The sequence below is a fragment of the Aquarana catesbeiana genome, unplaced genomic scaffold (assembly GCF_042186555.1).
Source record: "Aquarana catesbeiana isolate 2022-GZ unplaced genomic scaffold, ASM4218655v1 unanchor86, whole genome shotgun sequence".
Lineage (NCBI taxonomy): Eukaryota > Metazoa > Chordata > Amphibia > Anura > Ranidae > Aquarana > Aquarana catesbeiana.
Window position 1 is genome coordinate 256,188 of NW_027362746.1, and position 24,702 is coordinate 280,889.

General features: G+C 49.0%; 8 non-coding genes across 8 annotated transcripts; all 8 read right to left on the reverse strand.

Annotated features, from left to right (window-relative positions):
* Window positions 1-1,731: 1,731 nt before the first annotated feature.
* Window positions 1,732-1,817, reverse strand: TRNAY-GUA (transfer RNA tyrosine (anticodon GUA)). The gene is given in 2 exon segments: window positions 1,732-1,767; window positions 1,781-1,817. It is a non-coding gene; the product is annotated as a tRNA-Tyr (tRNA).
* Window positions 1,818-3,973: 2,156 nt separating this feature from the next.
* TRNAY-GUA (transfer RNA tyrosine (anticodon GUA)) lies at window positions 3,974-4,059 on the reverse strand. Its single transcript is given in 2 exon segments — window positions 3,974-4,009; window positions 4,023-4,059. It is a non-coding gene; the product is annotated as a tRNA-Tyr (tRNA).
* A 2,156-nt stretch (window positions 4,060-6,215) lies between these two features.
* TRNAY-GUA (transfer RNA tyrosine (anticodon GUA)) lies at window positions 6,216-6,301 on the reverse strand. Its single transcript is given in 2 exon segments — window positions 6,216-6,251; window positions 6,265-6,301. It is a non-coding gene; the product is annotated as a tRNA-Tyr (tRNA).
* A 12,740-nt stretch (window positions 6,302-19,041) lies between these two features.
* TRNAN-GUU (transfer RNA asparagine (anticodon GUU)) lies at window positions 19,042-19,115 on the reverse strand. The gene has a single exon. It is a non-coding gene; the product is annotated as a tRNA-Asn (tRNA).
* A 2,167-nt stretch (window positions 19,116-21,282) lies between these two features.
* TRNAN-GUU (transfer RNA asparagine (anticodon GUU)) lies at window positions 21,283-21,356 on the reverse strand. Its single transcript has one exon. It is a non-coding gene; the product is annotated as a tRNA-Asn (tRNA).
* Window positions 21,357-21,503: 147 nt separating this feature from the next.
* Window positions 21,504-21,589, reverse strand: TRNAY-GUA (transfer RNA tyrosine (anticodon GUA)). Its single transcript is given in 2 exon segments — window positions 21,504-21,539; window positions 21,553-21,589. It is a non-coding gene; the product is annotated as a tRNA-Tyr (tRNA).
* Window positions 21,590-23,523: 1,934 nt separating this feature from the next.
* On the reverse strand, window positions 23,524-23,597 carry TRNAN-GUU (transfer RNA asparagine (anticodon GUU)). The gene has a single exon. It is a non-coding gene; the product is annotated as a tRNA-Asn (tRNA).
* A 147-nt stretch (window positions 23,598-23,744) lies between these two features.
* TRNAY-GUA (transfer RNA tyrosine (anticodon GUA)) lies at window positions 23,745-23,830 on the reverse strand. The gene is given in 2 exon segments: window positions 23,745-23,780; window positions 23,794-23,830. It is a non-coding gene; the product is annotated as a tRNA-Tyr (tRNA).
* Window positions 23,831-24,702: the final 872 nt, after the last annotated feature.

Sequence of the window (24,702 nt, forward strand, 5' to 3'; positions counted from 1 at the left end):
TTCGAGCCCCACGTTGGGAGTATGGCATCGCAACGTTTTGGCCCAGTCAGTGGCATTCATGCGCACTGCACGGCCCCACCTTTACCATATCGACTGGCTTCTCTTCCATTCCCTCTACAAACGGGGAAATGTTTCGAGCTTATCTTTCTAGTGGTCAATTCGTATGGCAGCAAGTTGACCTTGCGCTGGGGCGTGGTTCTTATCAGCGCCACGTGTGACACGAATTGGATAGAGATAGTGGCACAGGCCCCGGACAGCCTTGCGTTGGTGGTATAGTGGTGAGCATAGCTGCCTTCCAAGCAGTTGACCCGGGTTCGATTCCCGGCCAACGCACTCCTATCCCTTTTTGGCCTTGCAAAGCGGCCCTAAGCAAAGACCCAAGTCATCCAGGTCCTTGAAGAAAGCTCCTAAGATATCCTGGCTTAGCGACAACTGTGGAGACTTTCTTCGGCATTCGAAAAGTCTCTGGCCTTATGCTTTAACTCGCTCAGGAGGTCCAGCATTATCCAGGGCCAAGGTTCAGCCATTTTGACTACTGATTCCCAAAGAGAATCAACTCTGTCACACACAACATTGCTAAGTATCTGGCAACAACGCTAACACCCTTAGCTGGCATCATATTGCACCATTTGCTATTCGGTGACGAAGGCATCGAATAGCAAATGACCCGCTTTGGACTGTGTCTTGCAAGGCAAGGAAAGGGGTGCATTTGGGCAAGGAGGCCTACAGGAAACCTACCCACACACACCGCTATCTGCTTTTTGGCTCACACCACCCACTGGAACCCAAGCTGGGGCTTCTTAGGACTCTGCAATATCGGGCTGACGCGGTAACAACAAAAAGAGTCTACAGACCCTCTCAGGTGTGCTTTGAAAGCTTGTGGCTAGCCAGACTGGGTCTTGGCTAAACATCCACAAGGTCACGAAAACAAACTGGGGAGAAGCAGAACATTTGGAGAAATATAGTCACCCCCGTAAGCCACTGGAGTGTCAGAAAAACTCTGGAGGATCTTTAACAACAATTGCATCGCTGTGTACTTCAAGTCCAGCAATACACTGGGACGGAAGCTTGTACATCGGCACTATCTGCACTGCCCATTTTGAACATCGCTCTAGCTAGCCAAGCGATTTGACAACAATTGTCACCTTTAGCCACGCCGATCTAGGCACCAATAGCTATGCAGGCTTCCTGCCACCAACAATGGGATCATCTAACTTGAACAGGGCGGTTCTACAATTTTCACACCTCCCCCTGTTCTTGGACAATCAACATCGACACATTCACATGGTGATTGTCTTAAGGTGTGACTAGAAGTGCTGCAGTTATCTTCCTGAGCCAAAGAAGTGGCTCGATCAACTATGTAAACCTCTTCAACAAACGGCTAGTACATTTGCAAGGGTCTCCAGTGAACGCTTGTTTGTCTGCTCAGTTGCCGGTCACCTGAAGAGAGCCAAAGGACACGCTTTGTTTTAGCCTTCGGGCCCCACTGAGGTAATGGAGAAAACATGAGCGTCCCTGGGTGGGCTCAAACCACCAACCTTTCGGTTAACAGCCGAACGCGCTAACCAATTGCGCCACAGAGACTGCACGCCGAGGGCCGGCGCACCGGCCGAGGGAGACATGAATAATAAAAACAAAGTTCCTTAAAAGGCTTCCCAATTGCACATTTCTAGAGTGCCTTCTAGAGTGCCTTCTAGTTAAAGGGGGAGAGAGGCAGGGTAAAAGAGGGCATCCTTCGAGCCGGAATCGAACCAGCGACCTAAGGATTACTACGTTGACGCTACAGTCCTCCGCTCTACCAGCTGAGCTATCGAAGGGGCCGCCGGTGGGTCGTAGCCCGTGACTCCTTGCATTCAAAGCCAGCGCTTTGCCCTTTGCGTTAGTCCTTCTGCCTTGAGGGATTGGTCTATGCCGCCTCTGCCTGAAAGGTCAAATGCCTTGGCAGCTGTGATGTGGGAAAGCTCGGCTTCACGTTTTGCACAGCGAGAAAACACAATCGAAGCACCTACCGCGTTTTGTTGGGAGCCCAAAAACCACAGCAGCAACGGTGATGTACCTCCCTGACAGCAAGTAAGCGCAGGAGTGTTTGGAAGCGCATTGCGTCTATCAAAACAAATTGGGCCGAAAGTTAGCAAAAAGTGTTTGGTGTCAGTTGGTAGCAAGAGGCCACACGGGAGGCAGCGTCTTAGCCCGGCTAGCTCAGTCGGTAGAGCATGAGACTCTTAATCTCAGGGTCGTGGGTTCGAGCCCCACGTTGGGCGTATGGCATCGCAACGTTTTGGCCCAGTCAGTGGCATTCATGCGCACTGCACGGCCCCACCTTTACCATATCGACTGGCTTCTCTTCCATTCCCTCTACAAACGGGGAAATGTTTCGAGCTTATCTTTCTAGTGGTCAATTCGTATGGCAGCAAGTTGACCTTGCGCTGGGGCGTGGTTCTTATCAGTGCCACGTGTGACACGAATTGGATAGAGATAGTGGCACAGGCCCCAGACAGCCTTGCGTTGGTGGTATAGTGGTGAGCATAGCTGCCTTCCAAGCAGTTGACCCGGGTTCGATTCCCGGCCAACGCACTCCTATCCCTTTTTGGCCTTGCAAAGCGGCCCTAAGCAAAGACCCAAATCATCCAGGTCCTTGAAGAAAGCTCCTAAGATATCCTGGCTTAGCGACAACTGTGGAGACTTTCTTCGGCATTCGAAAAGTCTCTGGCCTTATGCTTTAACTCGCTCAGGAGGTCCAGCATTATCCAGGGCCAAGGTTCAGCCATTTTGACTACTGATTCCCAAAGAGAATCAACTCTGTCACACACAACATTGCTAAGTATCTGGCAACAACGCTAACACCCTTAGCTGGCATCATATTGCACCATTTGCTATTCGGTGACGAAGGCATCGAATAGCAAATGACCTGCTTTGGACTGTGTCTTGCAAGGCAAGGAAAGGGGTGCATTTGGGCAAGGAGGCCTACAGGAAACCTACCCACACACACCGCTATCTGCTTTTTGGCTCACACCACCCACTGGAACCCAAGCTGGGGCTTCTTAGGACTCTACAATATCGGGCTGACGCGGGTAACAACAAAAAGAGTCTACAGACCCTCTCAGGTGTGCTTTGAAAGCTTGTGGCTAGCCAGACTGGGTCTTGGCTAAACATCCACAAGGTCACGAAAACAAACTGGGGAGAAGCAGAACATTTGGAGAAATATAGTCACCCCCGTAAGCCACTGGAGTGTCAGAAAAACTCCGGAGGATCTTTAACAACAATTGCATCGCTGTGTACTTCAAGTCCAGCAATACACTGGGACGGAAGCTTGTACATCGGCACTATCTGCACTGCCCATTTTGAACATCGCTCTAGCTAGCCAAGCGATTTGACAACAATTGTCACCTTTAGCCACGCCGATCTAGGCACCAATAGCTATGCAGGCTTCCTGCCACCAACAATGGGATCATCTAACTTGAACAGGGCGGTTCTACAATTTTCACACCTCCCCCTGTTCTTGGACAATCAACATCGACACATTCACATGGTGATTGTCTTAAGGTGTGACTAGAAGTGCTGCAGTTATCTTCCTGAGCCAAAGAAGTGGCTCGATCAACTATGTAAACCTCTTCAACAAACGGCTAGTACATTTGCAAGGGTCTCCAGTGAACGCTTGTTTGTCTGCTCAGTTGCCGGTCACCTGAAGAGAGCCAAAGGACACGCTTTGTTTTAGCCTTCGGGCCCCACCGAGGTAATGGAGAAAACATGAGCGTCCCTGGGTGGGCTCGAACCACCAACCTTTCGGTTAACAGCCGAACGTGCTAACCGATTGCGCCACAGAGACTGCACGCTGAGGGCCGGCGCACCGGCCGAGGGAGACATGAATAATAAAAACAAAGTTCCTTAAAAGGCTTCCCAATTGCACATTTCTAGAGTGCCTTCTAGAGTGCCTTCTAGTTAAAGGGGGAGAGAGGCAGGGTAAAAGAGGGCATCCTTCGAGCCGGAATCGAACCAGCGACCTAAGGATTACTACGTTGACGCTACAGTCCTCCGCTCTACCAGCTGAGCTATCGAAGGGGCCGCCGGTGGGTCGTAGCCCGTGACTCCTTGCATTCAAAGCCAGCGCTTTGCCCTTTGCGTTAGTCCTTCTGCCTTGAGGGATTGGTCTATGCCGCCTCTGCCTGAAAGGTCAAATGCCTTGGCAGCTGTGATGTGGGAAAGCTCGGCTTCACGTTTTGCACAGCGAGAAAACACAATCGAAGCACCTACCGCGTTTTGTTGGGAGCCCAAAAACCACAGCAGCAACGGTGATGTACCTCCCTGACAGCAAGTAAGCGCAGGAGTGTTTGGAAGCGCATTGCGTCTATCAAAACAAATTGGGCCGAAAGTTAGCAAAAAGTGTTTGGCGTCAGTTGGTAGCAAGAGGCCACACGGGAGGCAGCGTATTAGCCCGGCTAGCTCAGTCGGTAGAGCATGAGACTCTTAATCTCAGGGTCGTGGGTTCGAGCCCCACGTTGGGCGTATGGCATCGCAACGTTTTGGCCCAGTCAGTGGCATTCATGCGCACTGCACGGCCCCACCTTTACCATATCGACTGGCTTCTCTTCCATTCCCTCTACAAACGGGGAAATGTTTCGAGCTTATCTTTCTAGTGGTCAATTCGTATGGCAGCAAGTTGACCTTGCGCTGGGGCGTGGTTCTTATCAGCGCCACGTGTGACACGAATTGGATAGAGATAGTGGCACAGGCCCCGGACAGCCTTGCGTTGGTGGTATAGTGGTGAGCATAGCTGCCTTCCAAGCAGTTGACCCGGGTTTGATTCCCGGCCAACGCACTCCTATCCCTTTTTGGCCTTGCAAAGCGGCCCTAAGCAAAGACCCAAGTCATCCAGGTCCTTGAAGAAAGCTCCTAAGATATCCTGGCTTAGCGACAACTGTGGAGACTTTCTTCGGCATTCGAAAAGTCTCTGGCCTTATGCTTTAACTCGCTCAGGAGGTCCAGCATTATCCAGGGCCAAGGTTCAGCCATTTTGACTACTGATTCCCAAAGAGAATCAACTCTGTCACACACAACATTGCTAAGTATCTGGCAACAACGCTAACACCCTTAGCTGGCATCATATTGCACCATTTGCTATTCGGTGACGAAGGCATCGAATAGCAAATGACCCGCTTTGGACTGTGTCTTGCAAGGCAAGGAAAGGGGTGCATTTGGGCAAGGAGGCCTACAGGAAACCTACCCACACACACCGCTATCTGCTTTTTGGCTCACACCACCCACTGGAACCCAAGCTGGGGCTTCTTAGGACTCTGCAATATCGGGCTGACGCGGGTAACAACAAAAAGAGTCTACAGACCCTCTCAGGTGTGCTTTGAAAGCTTGTGGCTAGCCAGACTGGGTCTTGGCTAAACATCCACAAGGTCACGAAAACAAACTGGGGAGAAGCAGAACATTTGGAGAAATATAGTCACCCCCGTAAGCCACTGGAGTGTCAGAAAAACTCCGGAGGATCTTTAACAACAATTGCATCGCTGTGTACTTCAAGTCCAGCAATACACTGGGACGGAAGCTTGTACATCGGCACTATCTGCACTGCCCATTTTGAACATCGCTCTAGCTAGCCAAGCGATTTGACAACAATTGTCACCTTTAGCCACGCCGATCTAGGCAACAATAGCTATACAGGCTTCCTGCCACCAACAATGGGATCATCTAACTTGAACAGGGCGGTTCTACAATTTTCACACCTCCCCCTGTTCTTGGACAATCAACATCGACACATTCACATGGTGATTGTCTTAAGGTGTGACTAGAAGTGCTGCAGTTATCTTCCTGAGCCAAAGAAGTGGCTCGATCAACTATGTAAACCTCTTCAACAAACGGCTAGTACATTTGCAAGGGTCTCCAGTGAACGCTTGTTTGTCTGCTCAGTTGCCGGTCACCTGAAGAGAGCCAAAGGACACGCTTTGTTTTAGCCTTCGGGCCCCACCGAGGTAATGGAGAAAACATGAGCATCCCTGGGTGGGCTCGAACCACCAACCTTTCGGTTAACAGCCGAACACGCTAACCGATTGCGCCACAGAGACTGCACGCCGAGGGCCGGCGCACCGGCCGAGGGAGACATGAATAATAAAAACAAAGTTCCTTAAAAGGCTTCCCAATTGCACATTTCTAGAGTGCCTTCTAGAGTGCCTTCTAGTTAAAGGGGGAGAGAGGCAGGGTAAAAGAGGGCATCCTTCGAGCCGGAATCGAACCAGCGACCTAAGGATTACTACGTTGACGCTACAGTCCTCCGCTCTACCAGCTGAGCTATCGAAGGGGCCGCCTGTGGGTCGTAGCCCGTGACTCCTTGCATTCAAAGCCAGCGCTTTGCCCTTTGCGTTAGTCCTTCTGCCTTGAGGGATTGGTCTATGCCGCCTCTGCCTGAAAGGTCAAATGCCTTGGCAGCTGTGATGTGGGAAAGCTCGGCTTCACGTTTTGCACAGCGAGAAAACACAATCGAAGCACCTACCGCGTTTTGTTGGGAGCCCAAAAACCACAGCAGCAACGGTGATGTACCTCCCTGACAGCAAGTAAGCGCAGGAGTGTTTGGAAGCGCATTGCGTCTATCAAAACAAATTGGGCCGAAAGTTAGCAAAAAGTGTTTGGCGTCAGTTGGTAGTGTTGTGGAAAATTTTATTTATGTATATTGTCAGATGCCCCCCCAGTGTCTGTTTTGCTGCAATACTCTCATTTGAGGGTATTCGCACATACAGATGCTGGTGGAAGACCATTGGATGCGGAAACCTTCCCGTGGACACGGCGGATCTGTTTACCTTTTTAAGGATGTCTGTTTATGTCTCTCCAAGGAACTGGCCACTCCATGGCGACTGCATTTCAACTCCTAAGTAAACAAGTTTGCGTACCTTGGGAACCATAGTATAATCATACAATATTATGGCCCACTGGGCCATGGTATAGTACGGCTCGCATCACTGGTAGCAGTGGGAATGTGCACACGGCTGTGTTCAAAGCCATGTGCTTGCTGCATGGTTTTGCACACCACCGTCTGCACTCGTCACTACTGCTTTTATATTTGATTATATGCATGTGTGTCATTGGTTCTTTTGAATGAATACAAGTGTCTGATTGGCTGATTCTGAAGTCAGCAGCCTCTTTTGTTATCCATGTGTTTAGTATAAATAAAAGCCACTTGGCTATTTTGCTCAGGATTTTACACGGAGCTTGAAGTGATACCAACGTCTGTTTGTGTTACTTGGAGAGATAAATGAGCGCGCTTTCCCGGCATTATATAAGAGAGCTTTTTGTGCTTTTAAGCGCAAAGAAATTATATGCTTATAGGGAGAAGTTTAGATTTTCCCTGACATTAATGGCGAGCCAGAAAGGAAGCCAACAGATCTTCTAAATTCAGCGGACCTCGAGGGGGAAGAGACCTCCAGAACCAGAACCAGCAAAGGCCGGCCTATGGTAAGACAACCATACTTCAAGTTTTTTGAACATTTTTGCTGTTCTGTGTTTGGGATCTTGATTCTCTGTCCGCTGTATGAGGTAAGATCTGCCAGGCAAAGAACCTTATGTTTTTGTTTTTTTGTCGCTCTCTGTATAATGACGGGACTTTTATTGTAGGTTATACTTTTGTCATTGTAAGTAGGTCTATTATTTGGGGAAGCACCTATATTTAAATCCTCTATAGGTCCCATTTAATACAAACCTAAAGTGAATGTTGTGTATGACTGAGCATGCTGTGTAATTGTATGTTGTGTATGACTGAGCAGGCTGTGTAATTGTATGTTGTGTATGACTGAGAAGGCTGTGTAATTGTATGCTGTGTGATATGTTTGTGATGTATATGAGAAATAGAAATGGATGAATTGTGATTTTTACCTTTGTATGGGACCAAGTCACATGTCCCCATAAGTGTAAAAATATTTTTAAAGGGTTTGGTTTTAAGTTGAAATGCCTGTCGCATATCCAAGTGCCCATGTATTGTTGGGACATCACAATAGGAGCTGTTTACACCCTGTGGGGGGTCTCAGGTTTCTAGGTAATAACATGGGGGGAGTTTCTGTTGACTTTCTAACTCTCAGAGTTAGATATTGTGTTGTATTTGCGACAAGAGTGTATTGTTTAAGACTTTTTTCATGTTTTATGTAACTTTGGCGTCTTGGATATATTACATAATTGCATGGTTCGTGGGGTTTGAGTGGAGACATCAGTCCATCCTGAGTGTGGGTGTGTGTCTGCTGTTGTCCCTGTGCATTGTGTCTCATTGAGATGCTCATATTAGTTTAAAGGAACCCATATAGTGCCATCGGTTTGCGCAGGGCTCCACACGTGCATCGTATGCTCACGTCGGTCCCTGCCCTCGGGGAGCCCGCAGTCCGGGGTCCCCGGTTTGCATTCATGTACTAGGGCCAATTTTGGATGGAGGCCAATTGGCCTGCCAGCAAGTCTTTGGAGTGTGGGAGGAAACCCGAGTGCCCGGAGGAGACCCACGCAGGCGCAGGGAGGACATGCAGAGACCGGGCGGGTGGTGTCATGGTTGGAATTCAAGCCAGCTGCCCTTTTTGCTGCTGGGCGGGGGTGCTAACCACTACACCACTGTGCCACCCAATATTGTTTCGTTAAATATACCTATATTTCAGTATAGGCCCTAATTGACATAGCCTAAAGTGTTTGTCTAGGGATAAGTGTTAATATTGGTGACTCAATTGGTGTTTCAATTGTATAGTCAGTTTTTGTAGGAAGAAATCCTGGTTTGCCTTGTCATTTGTTAATGTCGGCCATTTTTCTGTAGTCCGGGTTTTATTCACCATTTTGCCGTGGACCATTTTTCAATTGCTGCAACTGCCTTTTTGTTTCTGCTGATTTTAGTCTCGAGCGAAATATCTCTGGTTTTGTACTGAATTCCAGTTCCAGTAGAATCATTTAGTTTTTATTCCAGTTGTTTTAAAGAAGTTTATGTTTCTAGTGAAGAAATCTTGATTTTGGCAGGATCAACAACTAAATTTCATGTGTTAATGGTGCCATTTTGTTTGTGGCTGCAGTGGAAGGGAAAAGACTTTGGTCCTCCTTCAGCCATCTTTTTGCAGGAGTTTCAGTTTTTGGCTTTTGTTACACTGTTGTGTGGTATTTCCGTCAAAACTTTTGGTTTTCCTAGGGGATATGTGAGTCAAGGGGGATTCCCTCCCATTTGCAATATGGGGGCTTATTCCAACCACTCCGGGACAAAGAGTTTTTATCTGTTGATGTTAGCCATAGATTTTTCTAATGTCTTGATAGACAAAATATGAAGCTATTTGAGGCTTCCCCTCCCCCTCCCTCTTCCTACTCAGGTGTGCAACAGGAAGTTGGTGGGAGGGGCTTGGCATCTTTTGACTTGTGTTTGGAAGGACGAAATCATTTTTATTTTTAAATTAAATGAAGGTTTATACTGTAATACAGTTTTGGGTAGAGAGCAAACAGGAGGCATCCAAGTTATTGTAATATCTGGGTACAGATAGAAGCCATAAGTTTGTTTTTGTTTTGAATAGCGGAGGATTTCATGGTGTTTTTGTAGTTGTCGGACAAACACGTTTAGAGGGCTGTATATCGTGAGACTGGTCGGGCCGTGTATAATAGTCGGAATTCCAGTTCGCGATTGTATTAGCATAAACGTGAGGAGTAGTACGCTAACAGCCCCGCTCAGGCCGTGTAGAATAATCGGAATGCGGGGGTCGATTATGGTGACAAAGGCGCAAACCATAATCGCTCCGAAAATAAAGCGCAGGGTTCTCTGGACGCAGAGTTCGCCAAAAAAAGCGATTTGAATCGTCATGGGCAATAGGTCGTCCATGCACCCCAGTCAGACAGCTACATAATACATGAAATCTGAGTTCTGAGGAAAAGGCCATTAAACCCCAGAAAGATTGACATAGGTGGTCCAAGGATACTATTTTGGGTATCCCTCTGGAGTTGATGTAGCGCGACTGCGGCTTCAGAAATCTGTAATGTTGAGTGAGTTGAGGGATGCGTAGTATACATTTGTGTGATTAAAAATACACAGGCCTGTTTTTGAACTTTGTGTGGCTGGTCCATGCAAAGATTTTGAGCTGCTCTCGTGCTTTTCAAATTGTATTCTTTTCTATCGCTAAAAGAATGAAGGCAGCATTCCATCTGGTCGTTTTTATTTTTTTCGTTTTTGGGAACTATAAAATATCTCCCCCACATTTGTATCTAAATGTTTGTCTTTGTTTCATTGTTTGTATGTGGTAACAAGATGTTTGAACCTACCGCGACAGCCCTCTTGCGTGTCGCGGCTGTTGTATTTTAAGTAAAAACGTGAAATTAAGACTTACAGGGGGTTTAGTTATTATCGGTTTTGTGGAATGTCAGTGACAATTTACCAATGTACACGAATGTTGTATTGTTTACCATTCTTTGAAGGATAAGAGTAATAACTTTTGTTTATAAGTATCTTTTCAGATCCAAAGAGTTTCTGGAAGTGTATGTACAGGTGTATAAGAAGGTAAAAGTATCATAGGCTATTTCACTGTTTTATTCTGCACCATTCTAAACCCTGCATGTCTTCCTCCAGTTTGTAATGAGGAGGGAAGAAAAGGGGGGATGAGAGTGGTGAGAATAACACATTTTCAAACCAATAATACTAACCGCTCCAATTCTAACCAAGTTTGTGCCAAGACTGTCTTTCTTTGATGGAATTTGAATCAGCAAGCAGCAGTCTGGTGAAGGAGGCTCCCATCCCAGATGCTAAGAACCTTTTTGTCACTGGTTCCAGGTATTACACCCCAGATGGTAAGCCACGCACAGGTTATGCAGTGACCACAGTCCTGATGTCTGGGTTATTGTCATATGAGGTTTGTTTGAAGGTCAACCAAAAACAGAATTGTACTTTCCTCATTAGCTGTCACCTACATTCTCAGTTGATGGGGTAGGTGCAATCACTGTAACATGAACTTCAAAAGGTCCACCACAGGGTTCACGAGTCCCTCCTGGACCCTGACACAATAACCAGTTTACATTCTTTCCAACCAGGTGACTGGGTCATTGTAAAGAAGCTTGAGGGATGAGACCACACCAGACACTGCAAGAAGCGGATCAACCACAAAAGAGTAGAGAAGTATCTTTGTTTATTTATATTTTTTTGTTTAATAAATTTTGTCAAGGGTAACGATGAAAAGCATCCCAACTAGCTAAGAAAGAGAACAGGACACATGGTCGGGTCTACTAGTGCCCCAGCGATGACGGCGGTACATGCTACGTGACATTCATATTGGTGTGAAGAGTTTTGACAGACTAGTAAAATCCAAACAGACACCTGTCAAAAGAACTTAACAGAACATTCATAGAGGGTAAAATTAATTATAATTTTAACAATAGCTCTGGTTCTTGCCAGCTTTGGTATCGGGATAACGAGGTAGCCCACAAGTGTGCTACAACTGAAGTTTGGTATTAATGCGGATCTACAGCTTATAAGATAATTTCCCGTAAGGCAAGAGGTTCATGTGTGCTGATGAAACTCGTCCCAGCATCTTATGTCGCGGCCGATCGTGAGGATCTGATGGCGCGAGAGAAGGTAAGAATGGCAGGGACAGCTGGAAGGGAATTGCTTGTACACGGTGGGGGCTTGAGCTTATGAAACGCTTGAACAATTTCTCATCCATTGAGGATGGGATGTTTCATGTAACGGTTGAAGCTACAAGGAAGTTCCCACAGTCCAAGGGGGTTTCTGGGAATTCATAAGTAAAGATAGTTATATCTGGATCAGGGATAGTAGTGACAAAGTTCAGGCCCATATGGATAAGGTTTAGATCCCTACAAGGCAAAGCCAAAGCTATAGCTGGTGAAGGTTGGAATCCTTTTAAGGGTTTGGGAAACTTGGGGGATTTTTTATTTTCCATCGGATCATGGTTGAAGGAAGTAGGGGTATATATACTCATGTTGTTTTTATTTCTATTCCTTCTATATGTCGTGATGAGGTGTTCCTGTTGCCTGACTGGACGCGTGACCAGAGCCAGAGCAGATGACCACATCTTCCTCACCGAGATGAGACGCCCCGAAGCCCAGCCCACGTACGAGACACAGAGGATCCCAGATCGACCGGCGATTACTACAGCTCACCATGTCGTGTCCTCCTTATAAGTCATTCCTCCTGAAGAATAGAATCTACAAGTCAAGCCGCATTTTCCTTTTTTATGGACTCATATGGACTGTAAGGACCGATACATTTCCAGGTGTAAGAAGAAGATCAAGATTCATCGAGGGACACATGGGAGGATATGACAAAGAGGAGGAGCTGTTGTGGAAAATTTTATTTATGTATATTGTCAGATGCCCCCCAGTGTCTGTTTTGCTGCAATACTCTCATTTGAGGGTATTCGCACATACAGATGCTGGTGGAAGACCATTGGATGCGGAAACCTTCCCGTGGACACGGCGGATCTGTTTACCTTTTTAAGGATGTCTGTTTATGTCTCTCCAAGGAACTGGCCACTCCATGGCGACTGCATTTCAACTCCTAAGTAAACAAGTTTGCGTACCTTGGGAACCATAGTATAATCATACAATATTATGGCCCACTGGGCCATGGTATAGTACGGCTCGCATCACTGGTAGCAGTGGGAATGTGCACACGGCTGTGTTCAAAGCCATGTGCTTGCTGCATGGTTTTGCACACCACCGTCTGCACTCGTCACTACTGCTTTTATATTTGATTATATGCATGTGTGTCATTGGTTCTTTTGAATGAATACAAGTGTCTGATTGGCTGATTCTGAAGTCAGCAGCCTCTTTTGTTATCCATGTGTTTAGTATAAATAAAAGCCACTTGGCTATTTTGCTCAGGATTTTACACGGAGCTTGAAGTGATACCAACGTCTGTTTGTGTTACTTGGAGAGATAAATGAGCGCGCTTTCCCGGCATTATATAAGAGAGCTTTTTGTGCTTTTAAGCGCAAAGAAATTATATGCTTATAGGGAGAAGTTTAGATTTTCCCTGACAGTAGCAAGAGGCCACACGGGAGGCAGCGTCTTAGCCCGGCTAGCTCAGTCGGTAGAGCATGAGATTCTTAATCTCAGGGTCGTGGGTTCGAGCCCCACGTTGGGCGTATGGCATCGCAACGTTTTGGCCCAGTCAGTGGCATTCATGCGCACTGCACGGCCCCACCTTTACCATATCGACTGGCTTCTCTTCCATTCCCTCTACAAACGGGGAAATGTTTCGAGCTTATCTTTCTAGTGGTCAATTCGTATGGCAGCAAGTTGACCTTGCGCTGGGGCGTGGTTCTTATCAGCGCCACGTGTGACACGAATTGGATAGAGATAGTGGCACAGGCCCCGGACAGCCTTGCGTTGGTGGTATAGTGGTGAGCATAGCTGCCTTCCAAGCAGTTGACCCGGGTTCGATTCCCGGCCAACGCACTCCTATCCCTTTTTGGCCTTGCAAAGCGGCCCTAAGCAAAGACCCAAGTCATCCAGGTCCTTGAAGAAAGCTCCTAAGATCCTGGCTATAGCGACAACTGTGGAGACTTTCTTCGGCATTCGAAAAGTCTCTGGCCTTATGCTTTAACTCGCTCAGGAGGTCCAGCATTATCCAGGGCCAAGGTTCAGCCATTTTGACTACTGATTCCCAAAGAGAATCAACTCTGTCACACACAACATTGCTAAGTATCTGGCAACAACGCTAACACCCTTAGCTGGCATCATATTGCACCATTTGCTATTCGGTGACGAAGGCATCGAATAGCAAATGACCCGCTTTGGACTGTGTCTTGCAAGGCAAGGAAAGGGGTGCATTTGGGCAAGGAGGCCTACAGGAAACCTACCCACACACACCGCTATCTGCTTTTTGGCTCACACCACCCACTGGAACCCAAGCTGGGGCTTCTTAGGACTCTGCAATATCGGGCTGACGCGGTAACAACAAAAAGAGTCTACAGACCCTCTCAGGTGTGCTTTGAAAGCTTGTGGCTAGCCAGACTGGGTCTTGGCTAAACATCACAAGGTCACGAAAACAAACTGGGGAGAAGCAGAACATTTGGAGAAATATAGTCACCCCCGTAAGCCACTGGAGTGTCAGAAAAACTCCGGAGGATCTTTAACAACAAATTGCATCGCTGTGTACTTCAAGTCCAGCAATACACTGGGACGGAAGCTTGTACATCGGCACTATCTGCACTGCCCATTTTGAACATCGCTCTAGCTAGCCAAGCGATTTGACAACAATTGTCACCTTAGCCACGCCGATCTAGGCACCAATAGCTATGCAGGCTTCCTGCCACCAACAATGGGATCATCTAACTTGAACAGGGCGGTTCTACAATTTTCACACCTCCCCCTGATTCTTGGACAATCAACATCGACACATTCACATGGTGATTGTCTTAAGGTGTGACTAGAAGTGCTTGCAGTTATCTTCCTGAGCCAAAGAAGTGGCTCGATCAACTATGTAAACCTCTTCAACAAACGGCTAGTACATTTGCAAGGGTCTCCAGTGAACGCTTGTTTGTCTGCTCAGTTGCCGGTCACCTGAAGAGAGCCAAAGGACACGCTTTTGTTTAGCCTTCGGGCCCCACTGAGGTAATGGAGAAAACATGAGCGTCCCCTGGGTGGGCTCGAACCACCAACCTTTCGGTTAACAGCCGAACGCGCTAACCGATTGCGCCACAGAGACTGCACGCCGAGGGCCGGCGCACCGGCCGAGGGAGACATGAATAATAAAAACAAAGTTCCTTAAAAGGCTTCCCAAAGTGCACATTTCTAGAGTGCCCTTCTAGAGTGCCTTCTAGTTAAGGGGGAGAGAGGCAGGGTAAAAGAGGGCATCCTTCGAGCCGGAATCGAACCAGCGACCTAAGGATTACTACGTTGACGCTACAGTCTTCCGCTCTACCAGCTGAGCTATCGAAGGGGCCGCCGTGGGTCGTAGCCCGTGACTCCTTGCATTCAAAGCAGCGCTTTGCCCTTTGCGTTAGTCCTTCTGCCTTGAGGGATTGGTCTATGCCGCCTCTGCCTGAAAGGTCAAATGCCTTGGCAGCTGTGATGTGGAAAGCTCGGCTCACGTTTTGCACAGCGAGAAAACACAATCGAAGCACCTACCGCGTTTTATTGGGAGCCCAAAAACCACAGCAGCATCGGTGATGTACCTCCCTGACAGCAAGTAAGCGCAAGGAGTGTTTGGGAAGCGCATTGCGTCTATCAAAACAAATTGGGCCGAAAGTTAGCAAAAAGTGTTTGGCGTCAGTTGGTAGCAAGAGGCCACACGGAGGCAGCGTCTTAGCCCGGCTAGCTCAGTCGGTAGAGCATGAGACTCTTAATCTCAGGGTCGTGGGTTCGAGCCCCACGTTGGGCGTGATGGCATCGCAACGGTTTTGGCCCAGTCAGTGGCATTCATGCGCACTGCACGGCCCCACCTTTACCATATCGACTGGCTTCTCTTCCATTCCCTCTACAAACGGGGAAATGTTTCGAGCTTATCTTTCTAGTGGTCAATTCGTATGGCAGCAAGTTGACCTTTGCGCTGGGGCGTGGTTCTTATCAGCGCCACGTGTGACACGAATTGGATAGAGATAGTGGCACAGGCCCCAGACAGCCTTGCGTTGGTGGTATAGTGGTGAGCATAGCTGCCTTCCAAGCAGTTGACCCGGGTTCGATTCCCGCCAACGCACTCCTATCCCTTTTTGGCCTTGCAAAGCGGCCCTAAGCAAAGACCCAAGTCATCCAGGTCCTTGAAGAAAGCTCCTAAGATATCCTGGCTTAGCGACAACTGTGGAGACTTTCTTCGGCATTCGAAAAGTCTCTGGCCTTATGCTTTAACTCGCTCAGGAGGTCCAGCATTATCCAGGGCCAAGGTTCAGCCATTTTGACTACTGATTCCCAAAGAGAATCAACTCTGTCACACACAACATTGCTAAGTATCTGGCAACAACGCTAACACCCTTAGCTGGCATCATATTGCACCATTTGCTATTCGGTGACGAAGGCATCGAATAGCAAAATGACCCGCTTTGGACTGTGTCTTGCAAGGCAAGGAAAGGGGTGCATTTGGGCAAGGAGGCCTACAGGAAACCTACCCACACACACCGCTATCTGCTTTTTGGCTCACACCACCCACTGGAACCCAAGCTGGGGCTTCTTAGGACTCTGCAATATCGGGCTGACGCGGTAACAACAAAAAGAGTCTACAGACCCTCTCAGGTGTGCTTTGAAAGCTTGTGGCTAGCCAGACTGGGTCTTGGCCTAAACATCCACAAGGTCACGAAAACAAACTGGGGAGAAGCAGAACATTTGGAGAAATATAGTCACCCCCGTAAGCCACTGGAGTGTCAGAAAAACTCCGGAGGATCTTTAACAACAATTGCATCGCTGTGTACTTCAAGTCCAGCAATACACTGGGACGGAAGCTTGTACATCGGCACTATCTGCACTGCCCATTTTGAACATCGCTCTAGCTAGCCAAGCGATTTGACAACAATTGTCACCTTTAGCCATGCCGTCTAGGCACCAATAGCTATGCAGGCTTCCTTCCACCAACAATGGGATCATCTAACTTGAACAGGGCGGTTCTACAATTTTCACACCTCCCCCTGTTCTTGGACAATCAACATCGACACATTCACATGGTGATTGTCTTAAGGTGTGACTAGTAGTGCTGCAGTTATCTTCCTGAGCCAAAGAAGTGGCTCGATCAACTATGTAAACCTCTTCAACAAACGGCTAGTACATTTGCAAGGGTCTCCAGTGAACGCTTGTTTGTCTGCTCAGTTGCCGGTCACCTGAAGAGAGCCAAAGGACACGCTTTGTTTTAGCCTTCGGGCCCCACTGAGGTAATGGAGAAAACATGAGCGTCCCTGGGTGGGCTCGAACCACCAACCTTTCGGTAACAGCGGAACGCGCTAACCGATTGCGCCACAGAGACTGCACGCCGAGGGCCGGCGCACCGGCCGAGGGAGACATGAATAATAAAAACAAAGTTCCTTAAAAGGCTTCCCAATTGCACATTTCTAGAGTGCCTTCTAGTTAAAGGGGGAGAGAGGCAGGGTAAAAGAGGGCATCCTTCGAGCCGAATCGAACCAGCGACCTAAGGATTACTACGTTGACGCTACAGTCCTCCGCTCTACCAGCTGAGCCTATCGAAGGGGCCGCCGGTGGGTCGTAGCCCGTGACTCCTTGCATTCAAAGCCAGCGCTTTGCCCTTTGCGTTAGTCCTTCTGCCTTGAGGGATTGGTCTATGCCGCCTCTGCCTGAAAGGTCAAATGCCTTGGCAGCTGTGATGTGGGAAAGCTCGGCTTCACGTTTTGCACAGCGAGAAAACACAATCGAAGCACCTACCGCGTTTTGTTGGGAGCCCAAAAACCACAGCAGCAACGGTGATGTACCTCCCTGACAGCAAGTAAGCGCAGGAGTGTTTGGAAGCGCATTGCGTCTATCAAACAAATTGGGCCGAAAGTTAGCAAAAGTGTTTGGCGTCAGTAGGTAGCAAGAGGCCACACGGGAGGCAGCGTCTTAGCCGGCTAGCTCAGTCGGTAGAGCATGAGACTCTTAATCTCAGGGTCGTGGGTTCGAGCCCCACGTTGGGCGTATGGCATCGCACGTTTTGGCCCAGTCAGTGGCATTCATGCGCACTGCACGGCCCCACCTTTACCATATCGACCTGGCTTCTCTTCCATTCCCTCTACAAACGGGGAAATGTTTCGAGCTTATCTTTCTAGTGGTCAATTCGTATGGCAGCAAGTTGACCTTGCGCTGGGGGCGTGGTTCTTATCAGCGCCACGTGTGACACGAATTGGATAGAGATAGTGGCACAGGCCCCGGACAGCCTTGCGTTGGTGGTATAGTGGTGAGCATAGCTGCCTTCCAAGCAGTTGACCCGGTTCGATTCCCGGCCAACGCACTCCTATCCCTTTTTGGCCTTGCAAAGCGGCCCTAAGCAAAGACCCAAGTCATCCAGGTCCTTGAAGAAAGCTCCTAAGATATCCTGGCTTAGCGACAACTGTGGAGACTTTCTTCGGCATTCGAAAAGTCCTCTGGCCTTATGCTTTAACTCGCTCAGGAGGTCCAGCATATCCAGGGCCAAGGTTCAGCCATTTTGACTACTGATTCCCAAAGAGAATCAACTCTGTCACACACAACATGCTAAGTATCTGGCAACACGCTAACACCCTTAGCTGGCATCATATTGCACCATTTGCTATTCGGTGACAAAGGCATCGAATAGCAAATGACCCGCTTTGGACTGTGTCTTGCAAGGCAGGAAAGGGGTGCATTTAGGGCAAGGAGGCCTACAGGAAACCTACCCACACACACCGCTATCTGCTTTTGGCTCACACCACCCACTGGAACCCAAGCTGGGCTTCTTAGGACTCTGCAATATCGGGCTGACGCGGGTAACAACAAAAGAGTCTACAGACCCTCTCAGGTGTGCTTTGAAAGCTTGTGGCTAGCCAGACTGGGTCTTGGCTAAACATCCACAAGGTCACGAAAACAAACTGGGGAGAAGCAGAACATTTGGAGAAATATAGTCACCCCCGTAAGCCACTGGAGTGTCAGAAAACTCCGGAGGATCTTTAACAACAATTGCATCGCTGTGTACTTCAAGTCCAGCAATACACTGGGACGGAAGCTTGTACATCGGCACTATCTGCACTGCCCATTTTGAACATCGCTCTAGCTAGCCAAGCGATTTGACAACACTTGTCACCTTTAGCCACGCCGATCTAGGCACCAATAGCTATGCAGGCTTCCTGCCACCAACAATGGGATCATCTAACTTGAACAGGGCGGTTCTACAATTTTCACACCTCCCCCTGTTCTTGGACAATCAACATCGACACATTCACATGGTGATTGTCTTAAGGTGTGACTAGAAGTGCTGCAGTTATCTTCCTGAGCCAAAGAAGTGGCTCGATCAACTATGTAAACCTCTTCAACAAACGGCTAGTACATTTGCAAGGGTCTCCAGTGAACGCTTGTTTGTCTGCTCAGTTGCCGGTCACCTGAAGAGAGCCAAAGGACACGCTTTGTTTTAGCCTTCGGGCCCCACTGAGGTAATGGAGAAAACATGAGCGTCCCTGGGTGGGCTCGAACCACCAACCTTTCGGTTAACAGCCGAACGCGCTAACCGATTGCGCCACAGAGACTGCACGCCGAGGGCTGGCACACCGGCCGAGGGAGACATGAATAATAAAAACAAAGTTCCTTAAAAGGCTTCCCAATTGCACATTTCTAGAGTGCCTTCTAGAGTGCCTTCTAGTTAAAGGGGGAGAGAGGCAGGGTAAAAGAGGGCATCCATCGAGCCGGAATCGAACCAGCGACCTAAGGATTACTACGTTGACGCTACAGTCCTCCGCTCTACCAGCTGAGCTATCGAAGGGTCCGCCGGTGGGTCGTAGCCCGTGACTCCTTGCATTCAAAGCCAGCGCTTTGCCCTTTGCGTTAGTCCTTCTGCCTTGAGGGATTGGTCTATGCCGCCTCTGCCTGAAAGGTCAAATGCCTTGGCAGCTGTGATGTGGGAAAGCTCGGCTTCACGTTTTGCACAGCGAGAAAACACAATCGAAGCACCTACCGCATTTTGTTGGGAGCCCAAAAACCACAGCAGCAACGGTGATGTACCTCCCTGACAGCAAGTAAGCGCAGGAGTGTTTGGAAGCGCATTGCGTCTATCAAAACAAATTGGGCCGAAAGTTAGCAAAAAGTGTTTGGCGTCAGTTGGTAGCAAGAGGCCACACGGAAGGCAGCGTCTTAGCCCGGCTAGCTCAGTCGGTAGAGCATGAGACTCTTAATCTCAGGGTTGTGGGTTCGAGCCCCACGTTGGGCGTATGGCATCGCAATGTTTTGGCCCAGTCAGTGGCATTCATGCGCACTGCACGGCCCCACCTTTACCATATCGACTGGCTTCTCTTCCATTCCCTCTACAAACGGGGAAATGTTTCGAGCTTATCTTTCTAGTGGTCAATTCGTATGGCAGCAAGTTGACCTTGCGCTGGGGCGTGGTTCTTATCAGCGCCACGTGTGACACGAATTGGATAGAGATAGTGGCACAGGCCCCAGACAGCCTTGCGTTGGTGGTATAGTGGTGAGCATAGCTGCCTTCCAAGCAGTTGACCCGGGTTCGATTCCTGGCCAACGCACTCCTATCCCTTTTTGGCCTTGCAAAGCGGCCCTAAGCAAAGACCCAAGTCATCCAGGTCCTTGAAGAAAGCTCCTAAGATATCCTGGCTTAGCGACAACTGTGGAGACTTTCTTCGGCATTCGAAAAGTCTCTGGCCTTATGCTTTAACTCGCTCAGGAGGTCCAGCATTATCCAGGGCCAAGGTTCAGCCATTTTGACTACTGATTCCCAAAGAGAATCAACTCTGTCACACACAACATTGCTAAGTATCTGGCAACAACGCTAACACCCTTAGCTGGCATCATATTGCACCATTTGCTATTCGGTGACGAAGGCATCGAATAGCAAATGACCCGCTTTGGACTGTGTCTTGCAAGGCAAGGAAAGGGGTGCATTTGGGCAAGGAGGCCTACAGGAAACCTACCCACACACACCGCTATCTGCTTTTTGGCTCACACCACCCACTGGAACCCAAGCTGAGGCTTCTTAGGACTCTGCAATATCGGGCTGACGCGGTAACAACAAAAAGAGTCTACAGACCCTCTCAGGTGTGCTTTGAAAGCTTGTGGCTAGCCAGACTGGGTCTTGGCTAAACATCCACAAGGTCACGAAAACAAACTGGGGAGAAGCAGAACATTTGGAGAAATATAGTCACCCCCGTAAGCCACTGGAGTGTCAGAAAAACTCCGGAGGATCTTTAACAACAATTGCATCGCTGTGTACTTCAAGTCCAGCAATACACTGGGACGGAAGCTTGTACATCGGCACTATCTGCACTGCCCATTTTGAACATCGCTCTAGCTAGCCAAGCGATTTGACAACAATTGTCACCTTTAGCCACGCCGATCTAGGCACCAATAGCTATGCAGGCTTCCTGCCACCAACAATGGGATCATCTAACTTGAACAGGGCGGTTCTACAATTTTCACACCTCCCCCTGTTCTTGGACAATCAACATCGACACATTCACATGGTGATTGTCTTAAGGTGTGACTAGAAGTGCTGCAGTTATCTTCCTGAGCCAAAGAAGTGGCTCGATCAACTATGTAAACCTCTTCAACAAACGGCTAGTACATTTGCAAGGGTCTCCAGTGAACGCTTGTTTGTCTGCTCAGTTGCCGGTCACCTGAAGAGAGCCAAAGGACACGCTTTGTTTTAGCCTTCGGGCCCCACTGAGGTAATGGAGAAAACATGAGCGTCCCTGGGTGGGCTCGAACCACCAACCTTTCGGTTAACAGCCGAACGCGCTAACCGATTGCGCCACAGAGACTGCACGCCGAGGGCCGGCGCACCGGCCGAGGGAGACATGAATAATAAAAACAAAGTTCCTTAAAAGGCTTCCCAATTGCACATTTCTAGAGTGCCTTCTAGAGTGCCTTCTAGTTAAAGGGGGAGAGAGGCAGGGTAAAAGAGGGCATCCTTCGAGCCGGAATCGAACCAGCGACCTAAGGATTACTACGTTGACGCTACAGTCCTCCGCTCTACCAGCTGAGCTATCGAAGGGGCCGCCGGTGGGTCGTAGCCCGTGACTCCTTGCATTCAAAGCCAGCGCTTTGCCCTTTGCGTTAGTCCTTCTGCCTTGAGGGATTGGTCTATGCCGCCTCTGCCTGAAAGGTCAAATGCCTTGGCAGCTGTGATGTGGGAAAGCTCGGCTTCACGTTTTGCACAGCGAGAAAACACAATCGAAGCACCTACCGCGTTTTGTTGGGAGCCCAAAAACCACAGCAGCAACGGTGATGTACCTCCCTGACAGCAAGTAAGCGCAGGAGTGTTTGGAAGCGCATTGCGTCTATCAAAACAAATTGGGCCGAAAGTTAGCAAAAAGTGTTTGGTGTCAGTTGGTAGCAAGAGGCCACACGGGAGGCAGCGTCTTAGCCCGGCTAGCTCAGTCGGTAGAGCATGAGACTCTTAATCTCAGGGTCGTGGGTTCGAGCCCCACGTTGGGCGTATGGCATCGCAACGTTTTGGCCCAGTCAGTGGCATTCATGCGCACTGCACGGCCCCACCTTTACCATATCGACTGGCTTCTCTTCCATTCCCTCTACAAACGGGGAAATGTTTCGAGCTTATCTTTCTAGTGGTCAATTCGTATGGCAGCAAGTTGACCTTGCGCTGGGGCGTGGTTCTTATCAGCGCCACGTGTGACACGAATTGGATAGAGATAGTGGCACAGGCCCCGGACAGCCTTGCGTTGGTGGTATAGTGGTGAGCATAGCTGCCTTCCAAGCAGTTGACCCGGGTTCGATTCCCGGCCAACGCACTCCTATCCCTTTTTGGCCTTGCAAAGCGGCCCTAAGCAAAGACCCAAGTCATCCAGGTCCTTGAAGAAAGCTCCTAAGATATCCTGGCTTAGCGACAACTGTGGAGACTTTCTTCGGCATTCGAAAAGTCTCTGGCCTTATGCTTTAACTCGCTCAGGAGGTCCAGCATTATCCAGGGCCAAGGTTCAGCCATTTTGACTACTGATTCCCAAAGAGAATCAACTCTGTCACACACAACATTGCTAAGTATCTGGCAACAACGCTAACACCCTTAGCTGGCATCATATTGCACCATTTGCTATTCAGTGACAAAGGCATCGAATAGCAAATGACCCGCTTTGGACTGTGTCTTGCAAGGCAAGGAAAGGGGTGCATTTGGGCAAGGAGGCCTACAGGAAACCTACCCACACACACCGCTATCTGCTTTTTGGCTCACACCACCCACTGGAACCCAAGCTGGGGCTTCTTAGGACTCTGCAATATCGGGCTGACGCGGTAACAACAAAAAGAGTCTACAGACCCTCTCAGGTGTGCTTTGAAAGCTTGTGGCTAGCCAGACTGGGTCTTGGCTAAACATCCACAAGGTCACGAAAACAAACTGGGGAGAAGCAGAACATTTGGAGAAATATAGTCACCCCCGTAAGCCACTGGAGTGTCAGAAAAACTCCGGAGGATCTTTAACAACAATTGCATCGCTGTGTACTTCAAGTCCAGCAATACACTGGGACGGAAGCTTGTACATCGGCACTATCTGCACTGCCCATTTTGAACATCGCTCTAGCTAGCCAAGCGATTTGACAACAATTGTCACCTTTAGCCACGCCGATCTAGGCACCAATAGCTATGCAGGCTTCCTGCCACCAACAATGGGATCATCTAACTTGAACAGGGCGGTTCTACAATTTTCACACCTCCCCCTGTTCTTGGACAATCAACATCGACACATTCACATGGTGATTGTCTTAAGGTGTGACTAGAAGTGCTGCAGTTATCTTCCTGAGCCAAAGAAGTGGCTCGATCAACTATGTAAACCTCTTCAACAAACGGCTAGTACATTTGCAAGGGTCTCCAGTGAACGCTTGTTTGTCTGCTCAGTTGCCGGTCACCTGAAGAGAGCCAAAGGACACGCTTTGTTTTAGCCTTCGGGCCCCACTGAGGTAATTGAGAAAACATGAGCGTCCCTGGGTGGGCTCGAACCACCAACCTTTCGGTTAACAGCCGAACGCGCTAACCGATTGCGCCACAGAGACTGCACGCCGAGGGCTGGCGCACCGGCCGAGGGAGACATGAATAATAAAAACAAAGTTCCTTAAATGGCTTCCCAATTGCACATTTCTAGAGTGCCTTCTAGAGTGCCTTCTAGTTAAAGGGGGAGAGAGGCAGGGTAAAAGAGGGCATCCTTCGAGCCGGAATCGAACCAGCGACCTAAGGATTACTACGTTGACGCTACAGTCCTCCGCTCTACCAGCTGAGCTATCGAAGGGGCCGCCGGTAGGTCGTAGCCCGTGACTCCTTGCATTCAAAGCCAGCGCTTTGCCCTTTGCGTTAGTCCTTCTGCCTTGAGGGATTGGTCTATGCCGCCTCTGCCTGAAAGGTCAAATGCCTTGGCAGCTGTGATGTGGGAAAGCTCGGCTTCACCTTTTGCACAGCGAGAAAACACAATCGAAGCACCTACCGCGTTTTGTTGGGAGCCCAAAAACCACAGCAGCAACGGTGATGTACCTCCCTGACAGCAAGTAAGCGCAGGAGTGTTTGGAAGCGCATTGCGTCTATCAAAACAAATTGGGCCGAAAGTTAGCAAAAAGTGTTTGGCGTCAGTTGGTAGCAAGAGGCCACACGGGAGGCAGCGTCTTAGCCCGGCTAGCTCAGTCGGTAGAGCATGAGACTCTTAATCTCAGGGTCGTGGGTTCGAGCCCCACGTTGGGCGTATGGCATTGCAACGTTTTGGCCCAGTCAGTGGCATTCATGCGCACTGCACGGCCCCACCTTTACCATATCGACTGGCTTCTCTTCCATTCCCTCTACAAACGGGGAAATGTTTCGAGCTTATCTTTCTAGTGGTCAATTCGTATGGCAGCAAGTTGACCTTGCGCTGGGGCGTGGTTCTTATCAGCGCCACGTGTGACACGAATTGGATAGAGATAGTGGCACAGGCCCCGGACAGCCTTGCGTTGGTGGTATAGTGGTGAGCATAGCTGCCTTCCAAGCAGTTGACCTGGGCTCGATTCCCGGCCAACGCACTCCTATCCCTTTTTGGCCTTGCAAAGCGGCCCTAAGCAAAGACCCAAGTCATCCAGGTCCTTGAAGAAAGCTCCTAAGATATCCTGGCTTAGCGACAACTGTGGAGACTTTCTT